A 27,655-nucleotide genomic window follows, 5' to 3' on the forward strand; every position below is an offset into this window, starting at 1 on the left:
GCTACGCACTGTGTACTTTAACCGTGGCGGCATGCAAAATGTTAACGAACTTAACTCTTTCGGAAACGCCTCCACCATTTCGGAGTCAGATAAATCGCTAAGTTTCCACATTACGACAGCGACTAAACTGTTTTCCCTTCCTTGCCAGTGCTGCAATCTGCCGTTTGTGAGTGGTTATTGCATTTTGTCTTCTAACACAGACGGTGCTGACGTTAATGTGACTGGGCCGTGTAGTTTAAGACTACAAAACGAAAACGTTTGGAAACACGAGGTTCAACTCGAGTACTTCAGTATCAAACAGTTCAGTGCATTTGGTAGACATCTCGATCGCAATTCCACTGAGATGTTCGGCATACTCTAGTGACTCTCGACGCTGGTTGCAGTTCTCATAGCGAGAAGGACCATGCAACAAGAGTATTTCCCAATTTTCATAAAATTAACAGGCACTATCCCTCACGGAATGCCAGTTTGCTGAAAGCGCTGCATTTCTAATACGATATTACTTTTGGTGAGTAAATTCATTACTGTGACGATGAAACACAGGTCTTAGTAAGAAAAATTTTGTCTGGAATTGACTTTTCATTTTTTATTTATTAAACATGAAGTGTTTTATAACCATGATTCATCATATTTATCATCATGTAAAGAATGATGTAAATCAAATCGTTCAAATAATAAGTCACATGACATCTACTTGAAAGCATGTTTGCAAAGTAGAGAAAGTGTGCTCATAGACCACAAACTGTTTCTCAATCGTACGTCTGTACAAAAAATAAACATTGCTATTAAATCAGATTGGAAGGTTTATTTTCTCTATATTTGGTCTATAGACATCGTGCAGTCTTCTCAACAAGTTAGCATCCAATATTTTTAAGGAATAAAATTCCAGATAATTTTAGGACGGAAAATACGGTCACATGCTATTTACAGCAACTTTTCTGGAACTCGAAGAGCAAGAAGATTACTCCTGGCTGAAATAAATTTCTATTTCAGATGTGGTTCCTGTAAAACGACTAAGATCGTGTGGCTGTACACCTGGGACCGAATGGTCAGCAAAAAGTCTTTAAACGTTTCTAAAACTAATCAAATATGGCCTGGAGGATCTTCTTGGTAAGCATCAAAAGTGCTTGCTGGAGGTTCCTCCAAAACTGTTACCAGTCCTCTGCGAGAATTATAGATTAAAGAAACATGCATATCTTTCACAGAAGAAACGTTACATATTTCTCGCGGCGTGTGATCTGCCGTTGTGCTGCTGAAGTCGGGCATGTGGAGTTGGCCAAGGGAATAGTTCTTAAACTCCGTAAAGTAGAGCTCCCTTTCCAGAAAATCCTTCAGACATAAGTCCGCATCGCAGGAACGTAATGACACTCTAATCCGTCACACTTTTAGTTTGTATACCAAGTCTTAACAACGCTGGTTTTGCAGTTCCGGTCCTGTAGTAGCGTCTGAAATGTATACAGTTATTACTATATGGTAAGTTGGATTAGATACGACCGAAAACCCTAGAGGTTTCTCGACCCAAGAAGCTGTCAGAGCCGGCCAGGGTGGCCGAGCTGTTCTAGGCGCTACAGTCTGGAACCGCACGACCACTACGGTCGCAGGTTCGAATCCTGAATCGGGCATGGATATGTGTGATGTCCTTAGGTTAGTTAGGTTTAAGTAGTTCTAAATTCTAGGGGACTGATGACCTCAGAAGTTAAGTCCCATAGTGCTCAGAGCCATTTGAACCATCTTGAAGCTCTGAGTATCATATGTACCACCAGTGTATGGCGTCGAACCAGTGCCCCAGTCAGTTGGTTTTGAACGGCCAGTGTCCGATGGTCACAGTCAGTGTGCTCCCTGCCACCGTTGGATAAGCAGCTGCCAGCAGAAAGTCGTATACTCCTAGCTCACTTACACTCCTGGAAATGGAAAAAAGAACACATTGACACCGGTGTGTCAGACCCACCATACTTGCTCCGGACACTGCGAGAGGGCTGTACAAGCAATGATCACACGCACGGCACAGCGGACACACCAGGAATCGCGGTGTTGGCCGTCGAATGGCGCTAGCTGTGCAGCATTTGTGCACCGCCGCCGTCAGTGTCAGCCAGTTTGCCGTGGCATACGGAGCTCCAACGCAGTCTTTAACACTGGTAGCATGCCGCGACAGCGTGGACGTGAACCGTATGTGCAGTTGACGGACTTTGAGAGAGGGCGTATGGTGGGCATGCGGGAGGCCGGGTGGACGTACCGCCGAATTGCTCAACACGTGGGGCGTGAGGTCTCCACAGTACATCGATGTTGTCGCCAGTGGTCGGCGGAAGGTGCATGTGCCCGTCGACCTGGGACCGGACCGCAGCGACGCACGGATGCACGCCAAGACCGTAGGATCTTACGCAGTGCCGTAGGGGACGGCACCGCCACTTCCCAGCAAATTAAGGACACTGTTGCTCCTGGGGTATCGGCGAGGACCATTCGCAACCGTCTCCATGAAGCTGGGCTACGGTCCCGCACACCGTTAGGCCGTCTTCCGCTCACGCCCCAAATCGTGCAGCCCGCCTCCAGTGGTGTCGCGACAGGCGTGAATGGAGGGACGAATGGAGACGTGTCGTCTTCAGCGATGAGAGTCGCTTCTGCCTTAGTGCCAATGATGGCCGTATGCGTGTTTGGCGCCGTGCAGGTGAGCGCCACAATCAGGACTGCATACGACCGAGGCACACAGGGCCAACACCCGGCATCATGGTGTGGGGAGCGATCTCCTACACTGGCCGTACACCACTGGTGATCGTCGAGGGGACACTGAATAGTGCAGGTACATCCAAACCGTCATCGAACCCATCGTTCTACCATTCCTAGACCGGCAAGGGAACTTGCTGTTCCAACAGGACAATGCACGTCCGCATGTATCCCGTGCCACCCAACGTGCTCTAGAAGGTGTAAGTCAACTACCCTGGCCAGCAAGATCTCCGGATCTGTCCCCCATTGAGCATGTGTGGGACTGGATGAAGCGTCGTCTCACGCGGTCTGCACGTCCAGCACGAACGCTGGTCGAACTGAGGCGCCAGGTGGAAATGGCATGGCAAGCCTTTCCACAGGACTACATCCAGCATCTCTACGATCGTCTCCATGGGAGAATAGCAGCCTGCATTGCTGCGAAAGGTGGATATACACTGTACTAGTGCCGACATTGTGCATGCTCTGTTGCCCGTGTCTATGTGCCTGTGGTTCTGTCAGTGTGATCATGTGATGTATCTGACCCCAGGAATGTGTCAATAAAGATTCCCCTTCCTGGGACAATGAATTCACGGTGTTCTTATTTCAATTTCCAGGAGTGTATTTGTTACATAGTTTAATTCTTAATTTCTTTGCGTGTTTTTGGTACTTGCATTGTTTAATTCATAAATTTCGGGCGTATTATAGTATTTGAGAGTTGTAGCATCGCGTTTTAGTACCTGAATAGTGTAAAATCGCATAGTCTCCTTCCGCCGCCGAGCAGTGTGTCAGCAGTGCGCAAGTAGCAGCATTACTGCATTTACTAGGCAACCTTGTATTTTAATAACCGTTTAAATTTTGTGTCGATTTGTTTGTGCTCTCTGTAGATTAGTTCAGACGTCCTTTGCACAACAGTTTTTAGCATGGATAGAGACTGCAACTGCTGTGTTCGGATGCAAGCTGAGTTGGCATCCCTTCGCTCCTAGCTTCAGGCAGTGTTGGCTTCGGTCACACAGCTTGAGGCTGTTGCCAATGGGCATCACTGTGGGGGTCCGGATGGGGGTTTGTCGGGGACGGCCATCTCGTCCCACGCATCCCCTGATCGGACTAAGACTGTGGCTGCCCGGGATACTGTGGTAATGTGGGAGGTCGTCTCGGGGTGTGGCAGGGGGCGAAAGACATTCCAGAGGGCTGAACGGAAGGCCTATCCAGTTTGTCTGACGAACCGGTTTCAGGCTCTGTCTCAGTCTGATACTGATCTTCGGCCGGACATGGCTGCTTGTCCTGTTCCAGAGGTTGCCCCTCAGTCTGCAAGATCCAGGCAGTCGCAGAGGGTGGGCTTACTGGTAGTTGGGAGCTCCAATGTCAGGCGCGTAATGGGGCCCCTTAGAGATACGGCTGCAAGAGAGGGGAAGAAAACCAATGTGCACTCCGTGTGCATACTGGGGGGAGTCATTCCAGATGTGGAAAAGGTCCTTCCGGATGCCATGAAGGGTACAGGGTTCACCCATCTGCAGGTGGTCGCTCATGTCGGCATTAATGATGTGTGTCGCTATGGATCGGAGGAAATTCTCTCTGGCTTCTGGCGGCTATCTGATTTGGTGAAGACTGCCAGTCTCACTAGCGGCATGAAAGCAGAGCTCACCATCTGCAGCATCGTCGACAGGACTGACTGTGGACCTTTGGTACAGAGCCGAGTGGAGTGTCTGAATCAGAGGCTTAGATGGTTCTGCGACCGTGTGGGCTGCAGATTCCTCGTCATGCGCCATAGGGTGGTGGGGTTTCGGGATCCGCTGGATAGGTCAGGAGTCCACTACACACAGCAAGCAGCTACATGGGTAGCAGGGGTTGTGTGGCGTGGACTGGGCGGTTTCTTAGGTTAGATGGCCTCAGGCAAGTACAGCCTCAAAGGGTGCGAGGCAAAGTCAGGACATGCGGGGACCAAGCAGCAATCGGTATTGTAATTGTAAACTGTCAAGGCTGCATTGGTAAAGTACCGGAACTTCAAGCGCTGATAGAAACACCGAAGCTAAAATCGCCACACACCGTTGGGTGGCTTGCGGAGTATAAATGTTGATGTAGACGTAGAAGTAAAAATCCTGTACAGAAAAATTACGAAAAAAGTGATAAGCATTCAGCAGTAAGGTCTGAGTAATCCGGTATCTGCTCGAAATTGTCAGTTCACTGGCTTCACACACGACTTAAGGTTGTAGCTTCATCCTCTCCACAAACCCAAAATGGAATGAAATGACAAAATTTACTGCCCACATCCCACTGTGCTCTGTTCTGTTTCGCAAGGAAGCCACTTCCTTCAACTATGCACTAGGTTTAACATCTCTTCGCTGAATGAACTAAACATAATGATAACATCTTGGAACACTTCCTTTTGGTCTGTGTTTGGATAGAAAATCAGTAACACAGGAATTGCGAGTCCACCTTGATACAAAACAATTTTTGTTAAAACAAATAACAAGAAGTGTTTTGCATCAAGGCGGACTCAATTCCTATATTGTTGCGAAACACAATGACCATTCCGGGGTGTGTATGTGAGACACATGTCCCTCACCTGAGCATTGAGTTGTAATCTGAATTTTATTACTTTTATACATCGATGCTGTATCGCTACATTATGTTTGCAATAGTTGACACATTGACTATAGTCTGTAAGTACAATAATAAAGCATATCCCTCTGGATAGCCGTGTGTGTTAGGGCGCTTCTCCTCGGACTGGAAAGAGGGCCGGCCCTCGATCGAATCCGTCTGGCGGATTAACGAAGAGTGTAAGTGTGGCAGCCAGCGTGGATGTGGCTTTTAGGCCGTTTTCCACATCCTACAAGGTGAATGCCAGGCTCTTACTCAAGTTCCACCTCACTTACATGCTTCGCGAACATTTAGAAAACTTATGCTCACTTTCACATGAATAACACTGTACACACGCAGTGGTGGGGCACATAAACTGAGGTGACAAAAGCCATTGGATATCTCCTAATATCGTGGCAACCTCCTTCCGCACAGCGTAGTGCAGCAACTCAACTTGGCTTGAAGTCAACATGTCGTGTAAGCCCCCTGCAGAAACAGAGCCATGTCTCTATAGCCGTATATGTACGAAAGTGTTGCAGGTGCAGCATTCACTGATCTGAAACTTCCTGGCCGATTAAAACTGTCTGCCGGACCGAGACTAGAACTCGGGACTTTTGCCTTTCGCGGGCAAGTGCTCTACCATTTGAGCTACCCATGCACGACTCACGACCCATCCCCACAACTCCCATTCTGCCAGTACCTCGTCTATTATCTTCCAAACTTCACAGAAGCTCTTCTGCGAACCTGTCTTCGCAATATCATTTCTTCCAGGAGTGGTAGTTCTGCAAGGTTCGCAGAAGAGCTTCTGTGAAGTTTGGAATGTAGGAGACGAGGTACTGGCAAATGGAAATTGTGAGGACGGGTCGTGAGTCGTGCTTGGGTAGCTCAGATGGTAGAGTACTTGCCCGCGAAAGGTAAAGGTCCCGAGTTCGAGTCTCGGTCCGGCACACAGTTTTAATCTGCCAGGAAGTTTCATATCAGCGCACACTCTGCTGCAGAGTGAAAATCTCATTCTTCAGCGACCTCTCGATTATGTCCAATAAATGATTAGTAGGATTCCCGTCAGGTAATTTGGGTGGCCAAACGATTCGCTCGAACTGTGCAAAATGTTCTTTAAATCATTTGCGAATAATTGTGGGCCGATGACACGGCGCATTCTCATCCATAAAAATTCCGTCGTTGTATGGGAGCACGAAGTCCATGAATGGTTCCAAATGCCCTCCAAGTAGCGGAACATAACTATTTACAGTCAATGATTGGTTAAGTCTGACAAGAGGACCCAGTCTCTTCTATGTAAACACAACCCACCCTATTACGGAGCCACCCCCAGCTTGCACAGTGCATTGATGACAACTTGGTTCCATGGCGCCGTGGGGCCTGCCCACACAAGAACCCTTCCAGCAGCTGTTACCAACTGAAATGCGGTCTCATCTGACCAGGTCACGGATTTTCAGTCGTTTATAGTCCAACCGATACGATCACGAGCTGTTGACAGCCGATGTCGTGCTGTTAGCAAAGGCACTCGCGTTGGTCGCCTGCTGCCAGAGTCCATTAAAGCCAAAATTGCGCCGCACTGTCTTAACTGGTACGTTCACGGTACGTCCCACATTGATTTCTGAAGCTATTTCACGCAGTGTTGCTTGTTTGTTAGCACTGACAACTCTATGTAGACACTACTGCTTTCTGTCATTAAGTGAAGGCTGTCGGCCACTGCATTGTCTTTGGTAATGTCTGAAATACGATATTCTCGGCACACTCTCGTCACTATGGATGGTGGAATCTTGAATTCCCTAACGATTTCCAAAATACGTCTAGCTCCAACTACAAATCCGCGTTCAGAGTCTGTTAATACCCGTCGTGAGGCCATAATGACATCGAGAACCTTTCCTCATGAATCACCTGAGTACAAATGAGAGCTACCCTTTTATACCTGTATACACGATACGGTACGTGTGCATCCCGTTATCCCATGACTTTTGACAACTCCGTGTATTCCCTCCCAAAGGTAACGAAGTGGCGACAAAAAGGACGTCCGGCCACCTCTTAATCACGACAAATCAGTTAATAACCTTGGCGACTCCACGCCGACGCTGGGCAAAGGCACAAGGAAAATAAAAACAACAACAACAACAACAATGAATCGTGAGCAGGCAGTGTAGAAGAACTTACAACGAAAGTCATCTGGTGATATGTACGTGACACTTACTTAGTGATGATGAAGAGCGGTCATGTTTCTTGCAACATCTGAATTCAGTTCACAAAAATATCCAATTCACGATGGAAATAGAGAAGGATAGTTGCTTACTGTTTTTGGACGTCTTGGTTACTAGGATAGTGGATGGATGAGGGGATGCATCATTAGGATGTTCTGTCTACCGTAAGCCAGTGCATATGCACCTTTGTCTTCAAGCGCTTCCATTCTCACTGCGTCTGAACTGTTTATCATCCATGTTTCATGTCCGAACAAGGCTGCAATCCAGAAAAGGACTTTCTGAAAATTCCTAACATTTCAATTTATAAACAATGTCAACATTATTCTATTTCGGAAACGCTTGTCTCCCTACTGGCAGTCTCTAGATTTTTTTTCCTCTTTACTTAGGCCATCATCAGTAGTTTCGCTGCACAAATGACAAAATTTATCTACTATTCTTGGTATCTATAATTCCCTCAGCATCACCTAATGTAATTTGACTACTTTCCATTGCCATTGTTTTACTTCTGTTGTTGATCCTGTAACCTCTTTATCCGAATTATGGATATGGCAGTCTGCAAGAGTTGCTTCACAGATACTCTAGGGAAGCTTCCCTTGCCCTAATATGTAGCAGTGTATGAGGTACGTATGAACAGAATGGATGCTGGATAAGACAACAGTTTCTCTTCGACCCCCCAGGGGGTCCCCAACTCTTTTGCGGATACATGCGTAGCGAGCATGGGACCCCGAGCTAATGTGGCCCTCCTTCCTTTCCGGGCTGCATACCTTCCTTTTCCGCATCCTTCCCTATCCCCCATCTTCGCCCCCCCTCCCCTCACCTCTGGCTCTTTCCTTCCCTCTCCCCCTCTGGGACTATGGTTTGTGCCTACGTCTGGAGATGGACGCTCGTTAATTTAACGCATTCTTCGCCTTCCCTGCTTGTATGTCTTCATCCTTCCTTTGTCCCTCTCTTTTCCTTACCTCTTCTCTTTACCCATTTCTCCGCCGTGGCGTTTGAGACCTCTCTTCTTTCCTTTCGCTTTCCTTGTTTTTCCCTTTCTTTCTTCCTCCCTGTGCGTGTCTGAAGGCCGACCCACGCATTTTCGTGCGTAGCCAGTGACGGGGTAACGCGTAATTCCCTGCCCCGGGTAGACAGGTAGGACACGTACCCCCGGGTAACGGCCAGGCCCAGGGAGGGGTGATTACCCGAGCTGATACCTTCCGAAAGTGCCGATTGGTCCCTCCGTCCGTTTGTCGGGAGGTGTGACCTGAGGTGTGAACAATCACCTAAGGCGGGAGTGCCCTCAGTGAGGGCCCCCACAAGGGAGGAGCGCGCCATGGGAGACGCCGGTAATCATGGAGGATTCTTCCACAATGGTTTCCTCACCTTCCACTATGTCTGCTCACAAGAGTAAGTTCGCTGAGTCTCAGCCACGGACAGTTCTTCCATCGTTGCCACAGTTCCTTGATGTTTCTCGGTCTGACGAAGGTCACGACTTCTCCACAGTCAACCCTTCCATTATTCAGAAAAGGTGTCGGCGCAATTGCAGGTCCTGTAAAGTCTTGTTCCAGATTACGGAATGGCACCTTGTTGTTAGAAACAGTCAGTGCCCTCCAGGCAAAAGAATTGCTGCATACTTCACTACTCCACACCATCCCTGTCCAGGTTGAAGTGCACCGCACTTTAAATTCCTCGCGTGGAGTCGTTTATACACGCTCCCTCGATGGATTGTCTGACGAATAAATTCATCACTACCTGTCTGACCAGGGCGTAACGGCTGTTCATAGAGTTATGAGAAGGGTTGACATGAACATCATTCCAACCCTCACTGTCTTCTTGACATTTGACAAAGTTCAACTCCCATCGAAAGTCAAAGCAGGCTATGAGATAATTTCAGTTCGCCCTTACGTCCCAAACCCTACGCGTTGCTATCGGTGTCAGCGGTTCAATCACACCAGCCAGTCCTGTTCCAATCTGGCCAAATGTTACGTGTGGCAAGGATGCCCATGAGGGTGCTTGTCCACCTCCATCCCCTCGCTGCATCAACTGTATGGTTGACCAAGCTGCTTCCTCTCGAGATTGCCCCGTTTTAAAGACGAAAAACTCATCCAGGAAATCAGAGTGAAGGAAAAGGTGTCGACCTTTGCTGCTCGAAAATTATTCGCCAGTCGACAGCCCACCATGCCTCAGACAGGAAAATACAGCACTGTCCTTGCTTCTCCTCGACCAACAAAGGAGGCGGCCACGCAGACTTACGACCTCATATTTAGTGCCACAGTCGTCAGATTGGCCAGCGCAAAGATCGCCCAGTCAACCTCACCACTTTCGCCTGCCCACTCTATGGTTCACCCTTCATCAGGTTCTGCTAAATCTCGAGCCCGAAAGTCAGACACCAATATTTCGAAAAAAGAGCGTACTCGTGAAGAAATTTTTACATACCCAAACTTCACAACCATCGGTTCCTCCTCCATCTAAGCATCATATTTCCAAGAAGGCTACTAAGAAACCCAGTTCATCTCCTTCTCCGCCAAGGCGTGTCCCATCTACAGCACCACCTGGCGGAAATCGCCCTCAGCCGTCTTCTGTGTCGCCGAGGCGCACTGCTGGCGCCGATCAACCGACTGATCGCTGGTGGCAGGAGCTGCTCCAGAACAACCTATGGATCAGGATCTTCTGCCTTGGGCTGAATGCCATTCCATGCTGTCGGTCGCAAGCTCTGAGCAGTCGATGAGTTGACAGCAACCTTGATCGCATTCCTCCATTTTACGTTCACCCTATGTCCATTATCCACTGGAATATCCACGGCATTCGAGCCAACCGGGATGAATTGTCGATCCTCTTACATTCCTACTGGCCTGTCATCTTTTGTCTTCAGGAAACAAAGCTGCGTCCCCGTGACTGCTTTGTTCTCCCCCATTTTCAGTCTGTCCGATTTGATCTCCCTTCTGTTGAAGGCACTCCAGCCCATGGAGGACTCATGATTTTTCCCCATGATACTCTCCATTATCACCCAATCCACTTAAACACTTCCTTCCAAGCTGTCGCTGTCCGTATTTCCCTTTTTGGATATACCTTTTCTCTTTGTACTGTATACATTCCATCGTCCACACTAATGGCACGAGCTGATCTCCTTCATCTTCTTGGTCAGCTTCCACCCCCCTATTTGCTGGTTGGGGACTTCAATGCCGACCACCCGCTTTGGGGATTTCCACATCCTTGTCCACGTGGCTCACTATTGCTAGACGTCTTCCACCAAGCAGATCTAGTTTGCCTCAACACTGGGGTCCCTACATTTTTGTTTGCCTCCACGACAAATTTCTCTCACTTGGACCTTTCCGTCGGTACTGTTCCGCTAGCTCGGCGCTTCGAATGGTTCACCCTTGACGATACACACTCGAGTGACCACTTTCCATGTGTCCTTAGACTGCAGCCTCAACTGCCATATATGCGCCCGCGACGCTGGAAGTTTGCCCAAGCCGATTGGACCCTTTTTTCGTCTCTAGCAACATTCGATGACCGTCACTTTCCCAGCGTCGACGACTAGGTCACACATATAACCGACGTTATTCTTACAGCTGCGGAACGTTCAATACCACGCAGCACCTCCGAATTGGCCCGGCGCCCCCCAGTTCCTTGGTGGAACGAGGCGTGCCGTGACGCAATACGTGAGCGGCGACGTGCTCTTCGCGTTTTCCGCCGCCATCCTACTTTGGCCAACTGTATCCGCTATAAGCAGTTCCGAGCACGATGACGTCGCGTCATCCACGATAGCAAGAAGGCAAGCTGGAAATTCTTTATTAGCTCATTTAACACCTTCACTCCCTCCTCGGAAGTTTGGAGTCGGCTTCGACGGTTATCAGGTGCGCCTAGTTTCTCCCCGGTCTCTGGGCTCACTGTTGCGCATGACACATTAGTGGACCCCGTCGCAATTTCTAACTCATTGGGTCAGCACTTTGCTGAAATTTCGAGCTCTTCAAATTACCCGCCAGCGTTTCTCCCGAAGAAACGTGCAGCGGAAGTGCGACCTCTTGCTTTCTCCTCTCAAAATGGCGAAAGCTACAATACTGTTTTCTCCATGCGGGAATTCCAACATGCACTCTCTTCTTCTCGCTCCTCCGCCCCAGGACCGGATGGTATCCACGTCCAAATGGTGCTGCATTTACCAACCCATAGTCTCCGTTACCTCCTTCGCCTTTATAATCGAATTTGGACTGACAGTACTTTTCCCAGACGATGGCGGGAAGCTATCGTCGTTCCTGTTCCGAAACCTGGAAAGGACAAACATCTCCCCTCTAGCTATCGCCCCATTTCTCTAACGAGTAGTGTGTGTAAGGTTTTGGAGCGTCTGGTGAATTGCAGTTTAGCTTGGTGGCTGGAGTCCCGCAGTCTTTTAACACCTGCCCAATGCGGTTTCCGAAAGCATCGTTCTGCAGTTGACCATCTTGTTGCTATCTCCACTTATATCATGAACAATTTTCTCCGGAAACGCCAAACAGTAGCAATATTTTTTGATCTGGAGAGAGCATACGATACCTGTTGAAGGACAGGCATCCTCCGCACACTGTTCTCTTGGGGCTTTCGAGGTCGTCTGCCCCTTTTTCTTCGCGAATTTATGGCAGAGCGCACATTTCGAGTGCGGGTGAACAATACTCTCGCCCGTACTTCCTCCCAAGAAAACGGGGTACCCCAGGGTTCCGTGCTGAGTGTTGTACTGTTTGCCATTGCCATAAATCCAATTATGGATTGTCTCCTTCCTGATGATGTATCGGGCTCCCTCTTTGTGGACGATTTTGCGATCTACTACAGCTCTCAACGGACCAGCCTTCTTGAACGACGCCTTCAAGGATGTCTCGATCGCCTCCACTCTTGGAGCATCGAAACCGGCTTCCGTTTTTCTCCCAGTAAGACCGTTTGTGTTAATTTTTGGCGACGTAACGAGTTTCTTCCGCCCTCCTTACATCTAGGTCCTGTCAACCTTCCGTTTTCAGACGTCGCTAAATTCTTGGGTCTTATGTTTGACAGAAAACTGTGCTAGTCCTCCCACGTTTCCTATCTTTCGGCTCGCTGTTTGCGATCCCTCAACACCCTCTGTGTCCTGAATGGTACCTCCTGGGGAGCGGACCGAGTGGTCCTTCTCCGCCTCTATCGCGTCTTAGTGCGCTCGAAATTGGACTATGGAAGCATAGTCTACTCCTCCGCTCGGCCGTCTATTCTTCGGCGTCTCGACTCTATCCACCACCGTGGATTACGTTTAGTGTCTGGAGCTTTTTACACCAGCCCTGTGGAAAGCCTTTATGCTGAGACTGCTGAACCTCCGCTGTCCAATCGGCGAGCAGTCCTTCTGAGTCGTTATGCTAGCCATCTGTCTTCCATGCCTACTAATCCGGCCCATGACATTTTTTTCGACGCCTCCTTTGGTGTAGGGTATGCAGGCCGCCCCTCCTCGCTACTACCACCGGGAGTCCGCTTCCGTCGACTGCTCCATTCTCTTTCCTTCCGCTTTCCTAAAACCTTCTTGACAACTTGGGGTACAGCACCGCCTTGTCTCCGCCCCCGGATCTGCCTGCTCTGTGACCTTTATCAGTTTCCCAAGGATGGTACCCCTTCACTTGTTTATCGTCGGGCATTTTCTGCTCTATGTGCACAAATGACGGAAGCCACATTTATTTACACTGATGGCTCAAAAACATCGTTTGGTGTAGGGAGTGCCTATATTGTTGACGACACCACAAATCAATTTCGGCTTCCCGACCTGTGTTCGGTTTATACTGCGGAGCTTTACGCTGTTCTCCAGGCTGTCCACTACATCCGCCGCCATCAGCGGATACAGTATGTTATCTGCTCAGATTCTCTCAGCTCTCTCCTCAGTCTCCAAGCTCTTTACCCTGTCCACCCTCTGGTCCACCGGATTCAGAACTGTCTGCGCTTGCTTCACCTGGGGGGGGGGGGGGGGGGAGGGGCGTCTCGGTGGCGTTCCTCTGGCTCCCGGGACACGTTGGAATCTGTGGAAATGAGGCGGCTGATATGGTGGCCAAGGCTGCAGTCTCTCTTCTTCGGCCAGCTATTCAATCGATTCCCTTCGCCGATCTACGGAGCGCTTTATGTCGTCGTGTTGTTCTTTTATGGCACGCACATTGGTCGACACTTCCCCATAATAAATTTGCGGGACGTGAAAGCTCTTCCTTGTGCTTGGACCTCTTCCTCCCGAACGCGTCGTCGGGAGGAGGTAATTTTAACTAGACTCCGGATAGGGCACTGTCTTTTTAGCCATCGACATCCTTTAAGCGGCGATCCTCCCCCACTCTGTCCCCACTGCTCTCAGCTGTGGACGGTAAGACACCTTTTAATTGAGTGCCCCTATTTTACTCCGTTACGCGCCCGTCTACAGCTGTCGCCTGATATATCGTCAATTTTAGCAGATGACACGCGCTCGGCCCATCGCGTTCTCGAGTTTCTTAGTGCCAGTGAAATGACATCAGTCATTAGAAGCTTTTTTTTGGGAACAGCCAACCCCTTTCTGTAGTGTATTTTTAAGCTTTCCTTCTGCTTTTAGTTTCTCCAATTTTTTGAGTTTCGTTCCCATTGCTGCTGGTTTCCTTTTTCGTTTTTTTACTGTTTCCTAAGTCACGGACCGGGCGCTAATGACCATAGCAGTTTTGCGCCCTAAAACAAAACAAAGAAGTTTCTCTTCGAGAAGACTGATATTCTTTATTTTATTGTGGGAAGAGTCTTAGGTCGGATTTTGTCATCCACTCTTCTTCCATTTTAGTAGGGTACGGCACCTCGTCTCAAATGAGTTTGGTTCTGGGGTTTGTATTCATGGTAGATCCATTGCGGAAATTTTGAGAGACAGTCAGCACGATCATAGCCCGCAATACTTACATGGCTCACCTCCCAGAGAACTGCCACGTACGTTCCTGTGTTGTGAAAGTTGTATAAGATTTCGTGAGTGATAGAAACCAATAGATGAATCATACAAAATTTTCATTTTAAGCTACTGAAGGTTAATATTTCTGGCAGCAGAAGTTTTATTGTACTGTACTCTGTATATGTGTGTGTACCCAAAAGAAATCGAAATTATTTTTTGTAAATTGTTTTTTCACATTTAAGCACAAACTTTCACCCCCTTCAAAGTACTCTCCACTTGCATTAATCCACTTGTCTAATTGTTTATTCGATTTGTCAAAACATGGTATAAATTCATCTTTTGGCAGCTCCGCAGCAATATGAACACATGCTTTCCTTTCATGTCTCTTTTCATTCAATGAAATAAAAAAAATTCACACAGGGCAAGGTCAGATGAGCAAGGGCGGCGGGGAACAGGGGTCATACCATTTTCGGTCAAGAATTATCGTACAGACATGGCTGTGTGAGCAGGGGCATTGTGATGATGGAAAAACCATTCATCCGGTTGTCACTCATGAGGCCACTTCCTTTGCACACTGTTGCACATTCAAAACTTCAAGCAGAAAGCCTGGTTAACTGTCTGACCTTGCGGAACAGATTCTCCAGATGGAAAACTCGTCTCACATCGAGAAAAACAAGTCAGCATTGTTTTATTGTTTTATTTCACCTAACTACTTTTCTTGGGTCGAGGCGAACTTGAAGTCTTCCTCGTCACCAACAATAAGTTTGAATAGTCTCAGGACTCTTTCTTTCGAAGCACAGTATGCTTCCACGCGAAGTTTTTGTTCAGAAATCATCGATTGGGGCACGAATCTGGCAGCCACCCTTTTCATTCCCAAATTGTCTGTCACAATTGGCTGTAATGAACTCCGAGGCACTCCCGACAGGTCCACATCTTCTTAAATGATCCGTTCCAGATATTTGTTGATAACTGCATGAATGTTTTCAACATTTTGATGCCGTGGAAGGACAACCAGAATGAGATTTGTCATCAACTGACATTTCACCATTTGCGAAATGGGAATGCCTCTAGGAAACTCCAGTGGTCCCCATAGTATCGTTCCTGTACGCCGTTTTTAATGTTTCAATAGTTTCTCTTCCATATTATCCGAGGAAAATGCTGAATTTCACTGCTATACACTGTTCACGAAAACCATCCATTGCAAAAACGAAAATTACACGAAACAGTTGTCACCATAAACTCTGCCGAAACTGGTCCTGTCCTCCTTCGGCGACGGCACACAGCTTACTAACTCTGAAATGCTCGACCCATGCACTCCTACCGCAGAACTCGGTACTACAAAAGTTCATTAGTTCGGTTTCCTTTGGATACCCCTCGTATTACGTTGTAATATACATAAAATGCGTACTCAAAAGCTCTGCTCTCCAAAACATTAGTTCGATTTCTTTTGTGTACCCCCTTGCATTACGTTGTAATGTACGTAGAATGCGTACACATAGTTGCCACGTCTGGACTTGAAACCGCAGCCTGGGCTTTCCGGGACGGCGACGCTACCCGCAGCGCACGTAGAACAGCCGGCAGAAGAGATGGGGCGGCCCGCGGAAATGGTCGACCTGCGCGCCGGGATTGCCGCGGCGCGCCTGCGGCTGTGCTCGTCGCCTGCAGCTGTGCACGTGTTCACTGCTCATAGCGGATTCCAGGCAGGCGGGCGGAGGGTGCTGCTTGGAAAATGAAATAACTCAGAGGGCCGCGTCACGGATGTCACGGCTGACATTTGGACGGCGGCGGCAGCAACGGCTGGTATTTGGGGCAGACTTCGCCTGCCACCTTCACCTCTAATGAGCCGCGGAGGGGCAGCGCACGGTTGGGGGCGCTGGGGGGTGGGGGGTTGGCAGGGCGAACACGGCGGCAGTCTCTAACTTGAGACGGCAATTCCATGTACATACACACTGCTCATAGTGAAGAGAGAGCTTTCGACTGTACACGACCAGACTGAGCCCCAAACTAGGAAGTTTTCTCCAAACTAAGTGGAGCATATGTATATTGTTAGTACAAAAACGTTGATTACTTGACTAAGTACAGTCTACAAGGTCACTATTCAGAGATGAGTAAACTGGACAGAAGCTGTTGCTAAAGCTATTGTTCGTTCTCGCTCACTGTCGTTTCCGAGTATTTGACGTAAGAGCTGCTCAGCTTATTGTGTGTATTTAATTATCTGACAAGTAAAAGTACCCAAACGATACACTTCAATTTTGATCGGCTTTGAATATGTTGTACTGTTGAGCAAAATAAGAAATACAAATTTCTTTTACACGAGCCCCCATTGTCGTTAAGAGTGTGAAAAATTCCCTTGAAAAAAATTGAGCTTAATATTTCTGAATGAACACCACTGCAACGGTAACAGGTATAAAGAACCTTGAAATAAAAGTTCCTTTGTTTTTAATATATTTTACACGGGTGCACCCAGATTTGTCGAAAAAGCGATTCTTCTTTGAAATTTCCCACACTATTTTGTTTTTCATTTCGACATTTGACGATCAGCAGAACTTACAGCATCGTTAATATCAAATTCAGTCATATATCATGGAGTTGTATTCCAAAGATGTATAGAAATATCTCCATATTGCTGTATGTGCACAAGATATGACTGCTTCAAAGCCAGTTGCAATGGTCGAATGTTTACCAGTTAAATAAATTCTAAATCTATAGTCTACATACATTGTTATTTATACATATTTCTTTTATTTATCTTTCAATCTTGTGTCGGTAACGTTTCCAGATTTAATAGTTTTATATTTGAAATAAAGAGGAAGTGCAGGATTTCTTGGGTCAAAAAAATATGCTGAATGCACTTTGATTTTGTGTGCCAAGCACGAGGAATTTCGAAAAAATTGCTTTTTCGACAGATCTGTATACACCATTGTCAAATACATTAAAAACGACATAACTTTCATTTGAAGTGTTTTTTAAATCTTTTACTGTTTCAAAGCTATTCATTCAGAAATATTAAACTCATTTTTTTTTTCAAAGTGGTTTTTCACCCCATTAATTACGGTAGGTGCATATCTCTTCTTTTGCTCTACACTACAATACATTCAAAGCCAATCAATACTGAAGTTTATCCATTGCGTAGGTTTGCTTATGAGAAGGCTGTGATTGAAGTAATTTCACCTAGCTGGGTTAAATGGAGTTACTTGACGTGTTTTTGTTTTTGCAGTCCCTGTGCCACAGGACCGTAGCACACTGTTATAAATCCAAAAAAAATGGTCATTGATAAAGGGAAGTATTGTACGATAATTCCTTTCTTGCGTCTGAAGGTGAAGGTGAACAGCGATGTAACATTACATGTTGACTAATAAAGCAGTTCGATTTCCTGAAAAATTTTGAAATCACTGTGGATTTTTGGAGATAAAGCTGTCTACATTGCTTAATTTATTTCCCTGCTTATAATGTCGTTTCGGCTTCTACCACGGTCTCTAATTGATACTAACGGTACGTTAGAGTATTTTTGTAAGTCAAAGAATGTCTGCCACTTCATATGTGTGACCAGTTGTCGGCTAGAACTTGTATTACTGTAACTTTCGAGCCAAGGCGACTGTAGACGCGCCGCTCAGGCATAATTTTATTGAAGTTGACACCGTTCATTGTTCAACAGTTGGTAAGTTTTGGTGCATGACATTTCTAATTTGTTAAATTTTGCTTTCATATGTTGTTGCTGGGTAATGTGTAACTAACAATTCTTACTTTCTTCCTTCGATCACACAGATCCGATGATGGCAGTAGCTGAAACGGCTTAATAAAGAAATCGAGGTTAGAGTGGACAAAGTGAAAATCAAACCACACGTTTCAACATCTTGCACGACATTTTGAACACGACAGAGGTCAAAGACCGCTGGGTTTCGCGTCGGGCTCACACACATTTAATAAAGTCCGTCGAACTGAGGCCGCAGTGTCACGCCAAATTAGAGTATTTCTTAAGCTGATTAATCACAATGGAAATGTACTCAGTGTCATTGACACAGGCACTGGAAACATGTGAATTCATCACCGCCGAAAGGACGAAGAGCCAACAGTCATCTGTCATGGTAGTGCTGGCCCAGCACCCAGTAGCTTCTACCTCTCTCTTCGAATGGAGAGACCATTTCCAGAACGACAACAAAGTGATCGTTCAGGTGGAACGTTTCGTGAACACCAAAAGCACAAAATCCTACAAGCAAAGTCTTTTTAGGAAAAATGTCACACTAAAAATGTTACATGATGTTGCTTGAATTTTTTCCAGGTGATAAATAAACTCTATGACTATATCTTATAAATATATTTCATAAATAAGTCGAGCTATATTTTTATTTTACCTTTTGTTAACCAACGATTCTAGATGGGCATTACGGTTGATTCGGCAACATCCTGTCATCCTCTGTAGCCACTGCAGAGTCTCAATTCAACTGACACTTATATTCGTTGTCGGGTCTGGATGCTCAGTAGTTTGATGTGAAGAACCCTTGGTCTCTTGTGGCTTATTATAGACTTATTCGTTAGGCATTTCTCTGTTATCCTTGTGATGAGTTACACTGTCATTAGTGTTAAACTAGGACAAATGCTTGGGAATAATGTTTCAGCTGTTTTTTAAAATGATGTCGGTCATTTACTACGTTAACAGGATTGCATCATTAATAGGGGTATATAAGTATTGAAATTTTAACTACACCATCCTTATTAGGAAAACTGCAAGAACACTTTATCAGTTTAGTCATTTTAGAATAAGTCCCTCTACAGTATTTTATGTAGCTATTTTCTACTTCATGGCAAGAAGTCGTGAAATAAATTTGTGTGTTCAAACGCTTACTATGGATTATTTGTTGCCTCCTTCAAATAAATCGGCGTATATGAAATTAATTCTACTTTATGGTTTCGCTTAAAAGAATTTAGACTGCGGACCATTTTCAGAACTGTAAGCTGTCGTTCAAGCAATGACTGCCTTACCTGCACTGTTTTATTACCTCTTGTCCGCCCCGATAGCTGAGTGGTCAGCGTGACGGATTGCCGTCCTACGGGCCCGGGTTCGATTCCCGGCTGGGTTGGGGATTTTCTCCACTCAGAGACTGGGTGTTGCGTTGTCTTCGTCAGCATTTCATCCCCATCCGGCTCGCAGGTCGCCCAATGTGGCGTCGAATGTAATAAGACCTGCACCAAGGCGACGGGATCTGCCCCGCAAGGGGCCTCCCGGCCAGTGACGCCAAACGCTCATTTCCATTACCTCTTTGAATGTAACGAGGAATGTGTACGACACTGATAAGGAAAACGCTTCAATTGGTCGACGATGGTTGCAGCTGACAGCACTATTGAACATCTTTTGGGGCGGCGGGTGGAATAATAGAATAAATGTTTTGTATTTATGCTGTTTGCCGTTCTCAACACTGGCTCTCTAACTACAATATTGGCAACCAGAAAGCGATTAGCTAAACGTGAAGCCTGTAATTAGAATTCCTAGTGCCCACTTCATCTGAGAAATACATTTATAGTTACAGCTTATAGCTCTGAGGAATTAGGAGATTGTCTGGCATTCATAATCAAAAACCATTCTCTCTAAAATGTTCACTATATTCTGAAAGTCACAGACCAAAAAGAATCCACACAATCCAACTACCAGAGCAGTTCAGAGTCCAATGCGCTGATGCCACTATAACTGTTCAAATTAAATGTTTAAGTGAATGCTCGCCATAATTTGATGATAATGTTCATCAAACGCCACGCTAATAATGGCAGAATGTCTGTCCTGCGGCGGCACGTGAAAATACGACATACGCAAACTAAAGATAGATCATTAACGTTATCCCAAAATTAACACTTCACTCGAAAACGATTTCATGGTTACGCGTATCCCGAGTAACTGATTACTGCATCCGAGGCTGTTTATATCAACGATACCGACGCGACGCAACTCCCGGCACAGGTGGTGCGCTAATCAGCGTCTGGAGAGAACTGGGCCCTTCCTTCTCTCGCGCAGCGTTTTTATATATAAAGCCGCGGTGCGGACCGCTAAGGGAACGCCTGATCAAATCTGCTCTCCCGACTAGCCGCTGGGCTAGTAATGCACCACTTTAAATTATCGAATAAATAATGGCTTCCTTTGCTGATGGCCAATGAAGCTTTCAATTTAATTGTGCAATCAGCACACAAGTAAGTAATCATAATAAAAGTCTGACATGGCTAAGTCAAATATTTTCGGCGAGAGAATTAATTTAACTACACTACACGCAGTAGACAAGCTCTGAACTTGCCCTTTGGAGATACGCTATCCCTATAGTTTTATAGTTATTCAGTTGAAACTTCTCACATCTTATGATTATAGCGGATCTCCCTTCTACTTAAATTTAAACATCCTAGCTTTATTTGTTCGCCTACTTAATCTATCTTGCTTTCTTAATTTTTAAGGTAAAAACCAGAAAATCATGAATTTCAACTAAAATTTTAATTTGTGAGATCCAGAATACTGTTTCTACTAAATTATTATGCAAAAGAAATCTAAATATAAATTTTTAAGTTTCTAGCTCTTTTCCATTGCGCCAATGATTTTTATAGAAAACGTCCAAATTTCGAAAATGGTTAAAGTTATTGAACTGATATTCAACACATATTGATTTTGTATTACTCCCGACATGCTAGAAACGTTTCAGGTTATTCACTTCATTTTAAAGTATTGCGCAATATTTCTGACGTCAGAGCTAGTTACAGCGGACTGGCTGGCACACAATGGAAACACTGATGTGAATTTTATAAGGTGTGAGTATGCTGCTTCCCTACAACCTCCTTGTCACTTCTTCCTCGCGTTTGAGTTCTGATACCCTCATCTGTACAGGAACAGAGTGCAAATACTTACGGGAAGAAAGAATCTGCAAGAAATTATCAAAATACAATACAGCACTATACAAACTGTTTCTTTTCAATAGCTGTGCACAATGTCTGCCATTCTGTCGTGTAAGGATTATACAGCGTGCTAAGGTTATTAATAAAATTGATGTATATTGCATAACTTCAGCGAGAGGAAAAACACTGTACTCTGCTTCAGGCGATTATCGTAAAATGGGCTCTTCACGGCACTACAAAAGAACTTCGTCAGTGCCAAGACCTGTCGTTTAACTTCGTCAACAATGAATGTCATGAGACGTGGAGACAGGTCCTTTGTGGCACGAGTTAAAAGAATAGTTAACAGTGTATTTGATGGATAGATACTTAGTCCAACAGTTCATGACTGGAGGGTTCTTCCGTATATATTCAGAAGTTGTCCTACATGCCTTACAACTACAGAGATAAAGAATACTGCGAAGTATGGTAGCAGCTAAGAGTTGGTTCCCATATCTGGTCTTTCATCCTGCAGCGGAGTGGTGAGTCATAGTGAGGTAGGATCTTACCGAAGCCTGCACAGCTCATTCAAGAAAGCGTTCGCCGCAGAAGTAACGATCCAGATTTGAGTCTTTCTGTTGGGTTACGTTCACTCTACACCAGTCCGAAAGATTAAATTTCCACTTCCTCTACGCAACTAAGCATGAAACACGTAGCACCACTGCGTCCAACAGCATGGCTGCTGCACTAAAATTGATAAATATTAGGACAGCATCAAAACTACACCAACATACAGCATGACTTGTAAGACAGATTTCTTTTCTCCAGTGCGGATCTTAATTATATTGGCTCAGTGTAGGTTATACGTCAGCCACGTAGCGATTTATGAGCGGAAATTAATTTCTATTCGGTGGTGACCATTTTCTGTCGGTCATAAAAGAACCCACTCATCAACGAGAAACTTGTTGAATGAACCCCATATTACGTGCACAACATGCGTCTTCGATGCTGCATTTCTCTATTTACAAATCCACACTATATTTAGCAACGTTAGCTCCTTTTTACCTGCAGTGAACTAAACTGATACGCCCAATATGGAAAAACACCAAAGTACGCTTCTCATTTAAATAATACTCTGATCCGAATAGTAATGGGATCATACGGTATTTTACATATTATGTAAATATAAATTTTATTTCTGCTCTAAATCACAGAATTTATTCTTCTGGATATTGTTTTGTATACGATCTTTTGGTCCACCTCAGGATTACAGTACATCAACTATTCTGCGTGGTAGGATTCGCAAGTTTCCGGATATATGAGGCATTATACAGGGTGAGTCACCTAACATTACCGCTGGATATATTTCGTAAACCACATCAAATACCGAAGAACCGATTCCACAGACCGAACGTGAGGAGAGGGGCTAGAGTAATTGTTTAATACAAACCACACAAAAATGTACGGAAGTATGTTTAACACCAACCTACGTTTGTTTAAATGGAACCACGTTAGTTTTGTTAGCACATCTGAACATATAAACAAATTCGTAATCAGTGCCGTTTGTTGCATTGTAAAATGTTAATTACATCCGGAGATACTGTAACCTAAAGTTGACGCTTGAAACCTCCGACGTTCAGTTGCGTGTTGTAACAAACACGGGCCACGGTCAGCGAGCAGCATCTGCAGGGACATGTTTACGATGACGACCGTGTTTACGAGTGTGGCTGAAGTGCACTGTTGTGGTTTGGTCTAGCTGTCGCAGTGTCCGCATGTAGCGCTTGCTGCTATTGTTATTGTGTATTCGTCTTCGCACGCAGACCAACTGTAGTACACCGTGTTACCAGACGTCTGTGATAGTGTAGTGTTGTAGGAACTGTTACCATGGTGTATTCGAACTCTGAAAAGGAGGAGATGATACTCATCTATGGCGAGTGTCGGCGAAATGCAGCTGAAGCCTGCAGGGTGTATGCAGAACAGTACCCGGACAGAGAGCATCCAACGTGCCGCACATTGCAAAACATCTACCTCCAACTGTATGCAACAGGTATGGTCGTAGCACTCAAACGGGTCCGTAACAGGCTCGTCACAGGTAAAGCGGGTGCAGTTGGTGTGTTAGCTGCTGTTGCCATGAACTCACACATCAGTACACGGGACATTGCGAGAGCCGGTGGACTGAGACAAAGTAGTGTCATGCGCATACTGCATCGTCACCGCTTTCACCCGTTTCATGTGTTGCTACATCAGCAATTATATGCAGATGACTTTAATCATCGAGTGCAATTCTGTTAATGGGCATTAACAGAGAATGCGTTGCAGTTCTACCTGTTTACCGATGAAGCGGGTTTCACAAACCATGGGGCAGTGAATCTACGGAACATGCGTTACTGGTCCGTGGACAATCCTCGCTGGCTCAGACAGGTAGAGCGACAGCGACCGTGGACTGTAAATGTATGGTGCGGAATCAATGGCGACCACCTCATTGGTCCTCACTTCATTGCAGGAGCCCAAACAGCTGCACCATACATCGCGTTTCTACAGAATGATCTGCCAACGTTGCTCGAAAATGTCCCACTGGAAACGCGTCGACGTATGTGGTATCAGCATGAAGGTGCACCTGCACATTCCGCAATTAACACTAGGCTGACCCTTGACAGGATGTTCGACGGGCGTTTCATAGGACGTGAAGGACGCATAAATTGGCCAGCCCGTTCTCCTGATCTTACACCTCTGGACTTCTTTCTGTGGGGTACGTTAAAGGAGAACGTGTACCGTGATGTGCCTACAACCCCAGAGGATATGAAACAACGTATTGTGGCAGCCTGCGGCGACATTACACCAGATGTACTGCGGCGTGTACGACATTCATTACACCAGAGATTGCAGTTGTATGCAGCAAATGATGGCCACCACATTGTACATCTATTGGCCTGACATGCCGGGACACACTCTATTCCACTCCTTAATTGAAAACGGAAACCACGTGTGTACGTGTACCTCACCCCTCATGGTAATGTACATGTGCGTCAGTGAAAAAGATCAATATAAAGGTGTTAGCATGTGGACGTAATGTTCTGTTCCAGTCTCTTCTGTACCTAAGGTCCATCACCGTTCCCTTTGGATCCCTACGTAATTCGGTGCTCTCCGATACACACGATCGAACAGCGGAGGAGTGGTACTCAAGCGTCAACTTTAGGTTACAATATCTCCGGATGTAATTAACATTTTACAATGCAACAAACTGCACTGATTACGTATTTGTTTATATGTTCAGATGTGCTAACTAACGGGGTTCTATTTCAAAAAACGTAGGTTTGTGTTACAAAACATACTTCCGTGCATTTTTTATGGTTTGTATTAACCAATTACACTAGCCCCTCTCCTCACGTTCGGTCTGTGGAATCGATTCGTCAGTATTTGATGTGGTTTACGAAATATGTCCAGCGGTAATGTTAGGTGACTCACCCTGTATACCTCCACACAGGTCACACAATTCGGGTAAATTACTAGCAGGTGGTACGTGGACGTAGAGCTGGCGCCCAATAGCATTCCAACAGAGTTCCATCTGGACAGTTCAGATAAACCTGGTGGCCAAGACATTAATGTGTGTTCACTATCATAGAATTCAAACCACTTTAGCGCCAGTCTGACCTTGTGACATGGACAGGTATGTTTCCATCGGGAAGATATCCAGCATGAAGAGATGCAGGTCGCTCGCAGTTAAAGTTCATAACTGTATTCCTGCCTAAGCGTACTACCACAGATGCCATAAAATCCCAGGTGAATTTCCCTCACAGCATAATACTGCCCCCACCGATCTGCATCCGTGGCAGCAGCTGTTCGCCTGTATGATGGTGTAGTAATAATAGTGGTTCATCGGGTCTGGTGACACCTTTCGATTGATATAGAATCCAATCTTGATGATTCCGTCCACACTGCATTCGTAACTGTCGATGACACAGGATTAACATCGCAACATGTATGGGTATAGTCTGCTGAGGGCCATGTTCAACAGCGCGCGCTAAATGGCGTGCCTTGGCTTCTGATCCGTACGGATACACAGATCGTGACTGATGAATTAATGAAATATCCTGTGTTATTCCTGAAAAATACAAATCACACAGCTGCGAACAGTAGTGATGAGGCTGAACTGTGCCATACGCAGTAAGCGTTACTGAAGTTGAGAACTCAAGACGAAAATGACATCGACAGAATATAGGCGGTAATAGCCTACGAAGCCACTAACACCAATCCGGCTAGTGTTCAGAGAATGCATTTAAACTGACACTCCTCGGAAATATTAAAAAACGAGTGAATGGAATGGTGTTACAGAATAACATCGTCCAATACATGAAATACGGCGAGCAGGCCAAAACGCAATTAATGCGGCAAACGGTCCATAACGGCAGATGCTGTGATGTAAGATAAGCATTGTTTAAACTTCCGCGTTCCGTAACAATGGTTTGCAACATTCCACACACAATTATGAATGCAAATGGGAATAATACGGACTTTCCTTGAGAAAGGAACTGTAGTGTCAGCAGGTGGCAACCGGAGACCCTTGTATGACATCGGAAGATTGCGCTTTTCACAAGGTCTCTCATTTTTGTAGGCAGAAATATAAGAGAACTCCTTCTGCTACCTTCGAAGAAAAGAAATAATTTTTATTTAAATATAAAACTGCGTCAAATTAGCGTGTGAACTTGTTATGACTCATCGCATTATTGGCCGGCAATTACTTTATTATAGAGTAATTACAAAATGTCATTATGTCATCCCAGTTATTGGCTTAAGCCGATACATTACCGGTATTCCAAATTTGTGTGATATACAATCATCTCATCACAGAGATGTAATTTTCATTAATCAGTGTGTTTATTGTGGTATTAAATTACAGTGCATCTGAATTTTTTGATTACAGAGCTGCATCACTGTTTATAGCACAGCAGATATCCTAAACGAAGCATCATATTCCGTATTTTTTCATATTATCGTAACGTTTCGTCTACTATAAGAGACGGCAAAACATAAATCCCTTTATATACGGTAGCTAACAAAGTCCGAAATGACTGGACCAATGACAGTCTAGCTTTTTTGGCAGCAATAATGCATAAATTTACGGCGACGACAAACGTCAATAATAAATATATTGCCAAAAAAAGAGTAATCGTAGTTGGTTGATACCTATTACAAAATTACCAATATTAATTGACCAACCTGATTTAAACCATTCGTTGTAAGAATAACGTCTATCTGAAGCCACGAGTTTCATTGCAGAAATTTTTGCAACAATGCTCGAACAATTTTTATCACTGTCTAAAAACGTTTCTAAACACTATTGATATCGTATATTACTTACGACGAAGAGCAAAACTACTTTTTATTAAATGAAATCTGAATATACGTATTTTAAATTGTAGTTAATTTGGATGTGATACAATAAATACATAAATAAAATTAAAAGCACATTGTCATTGTGTATATTATCATACAATATATCTAGCGTCTAATACATGATCATTAGTAATCTCCTTTGTTGTGAGCTATTACAAAGATTATTTAGAATTGGTTCAGTGTAAAACGTATTACCTAAGGAGCCACAATCATTGGCAAATAAAGAAACTCTCGACTGATTTGCATCTCATATTAAATGAAGACCATGACTGTAAACATTGGTAAGGGACACTAGGATGAAAAACAGAGTTGTAACTTGTTGAACGTTTTACATGGTATGCTTTACTGATATTAGTTGATAGCTCTACGATAAATCGAGAAAATCTGTCTCTAATTTCAGATGCCCACTACTAACCGGTTTGTCAGGATGAGTGCATGCAAACAGTAATAAATGCCAGAAAAAGGCAGCTATTAGCAGCAACGTGCACGTGTTCATGCCAGTAAGGTGCTTCTCATGAAGTATTTGTACAAATCTGAGGTTGATGTGAATAACAGTGACTCAGATAAAGATTCTGAATATGTTTCCGATCGAAAATGCGCTTCAAAAGTTGTTGCTACACAGTTCATGTGAATAATCCTTTAAGCAAGTAAATAACGTTGTGTCCCTATCCATCGTTGATATGAATTTATACGACAGTGGGATGGTAGAAACGTTAAGAGACATGTAGCTAATACCACCTTAGCTGTTTCAGAAGCCTGGATTTAGATACATTTTAACTTAAGAAAAAGACAGAGCTACTTTTTTTCTTTTGAGTCCTCAGTCTTCGGACTAGTCTGATACAGCTCGCCACAAATTCCTCTCCTGTGCCAACCCCTTCAACTCGGAGCAGCACTTCCAACCTACGTCCTCAACTATATGCTGGATGTATTCCAGCCTCTGCCTTCCCCTACAGTTTTTACCCTCTACCTCTCCTCTAGTTCCATGGAAGTTATTCCCCTACGTCTTAACATATGTCCTACCATCTCGTTCCTTCTTATTGTCAGTGATTTCCATGTATTCCTTTCCTCCTCAGTCTGCGAATAATCT

The sequence above is a fragment of the Schistocerca americana genome, chromosome 2 (assembly GCF_021461395.2).
Source record: "Schistocerca americana isolate TAMUIC-IGC-003095 chromosome 2, iqSchAmer2.1, whole genome shotgun sequence".
Classification (NCBI taxonomy): Eukaryota; Metazoa; Arthropoda; class Insecta; order Orthoptera; family Acrididae; genus Schistocerca; species Schistocerca americana.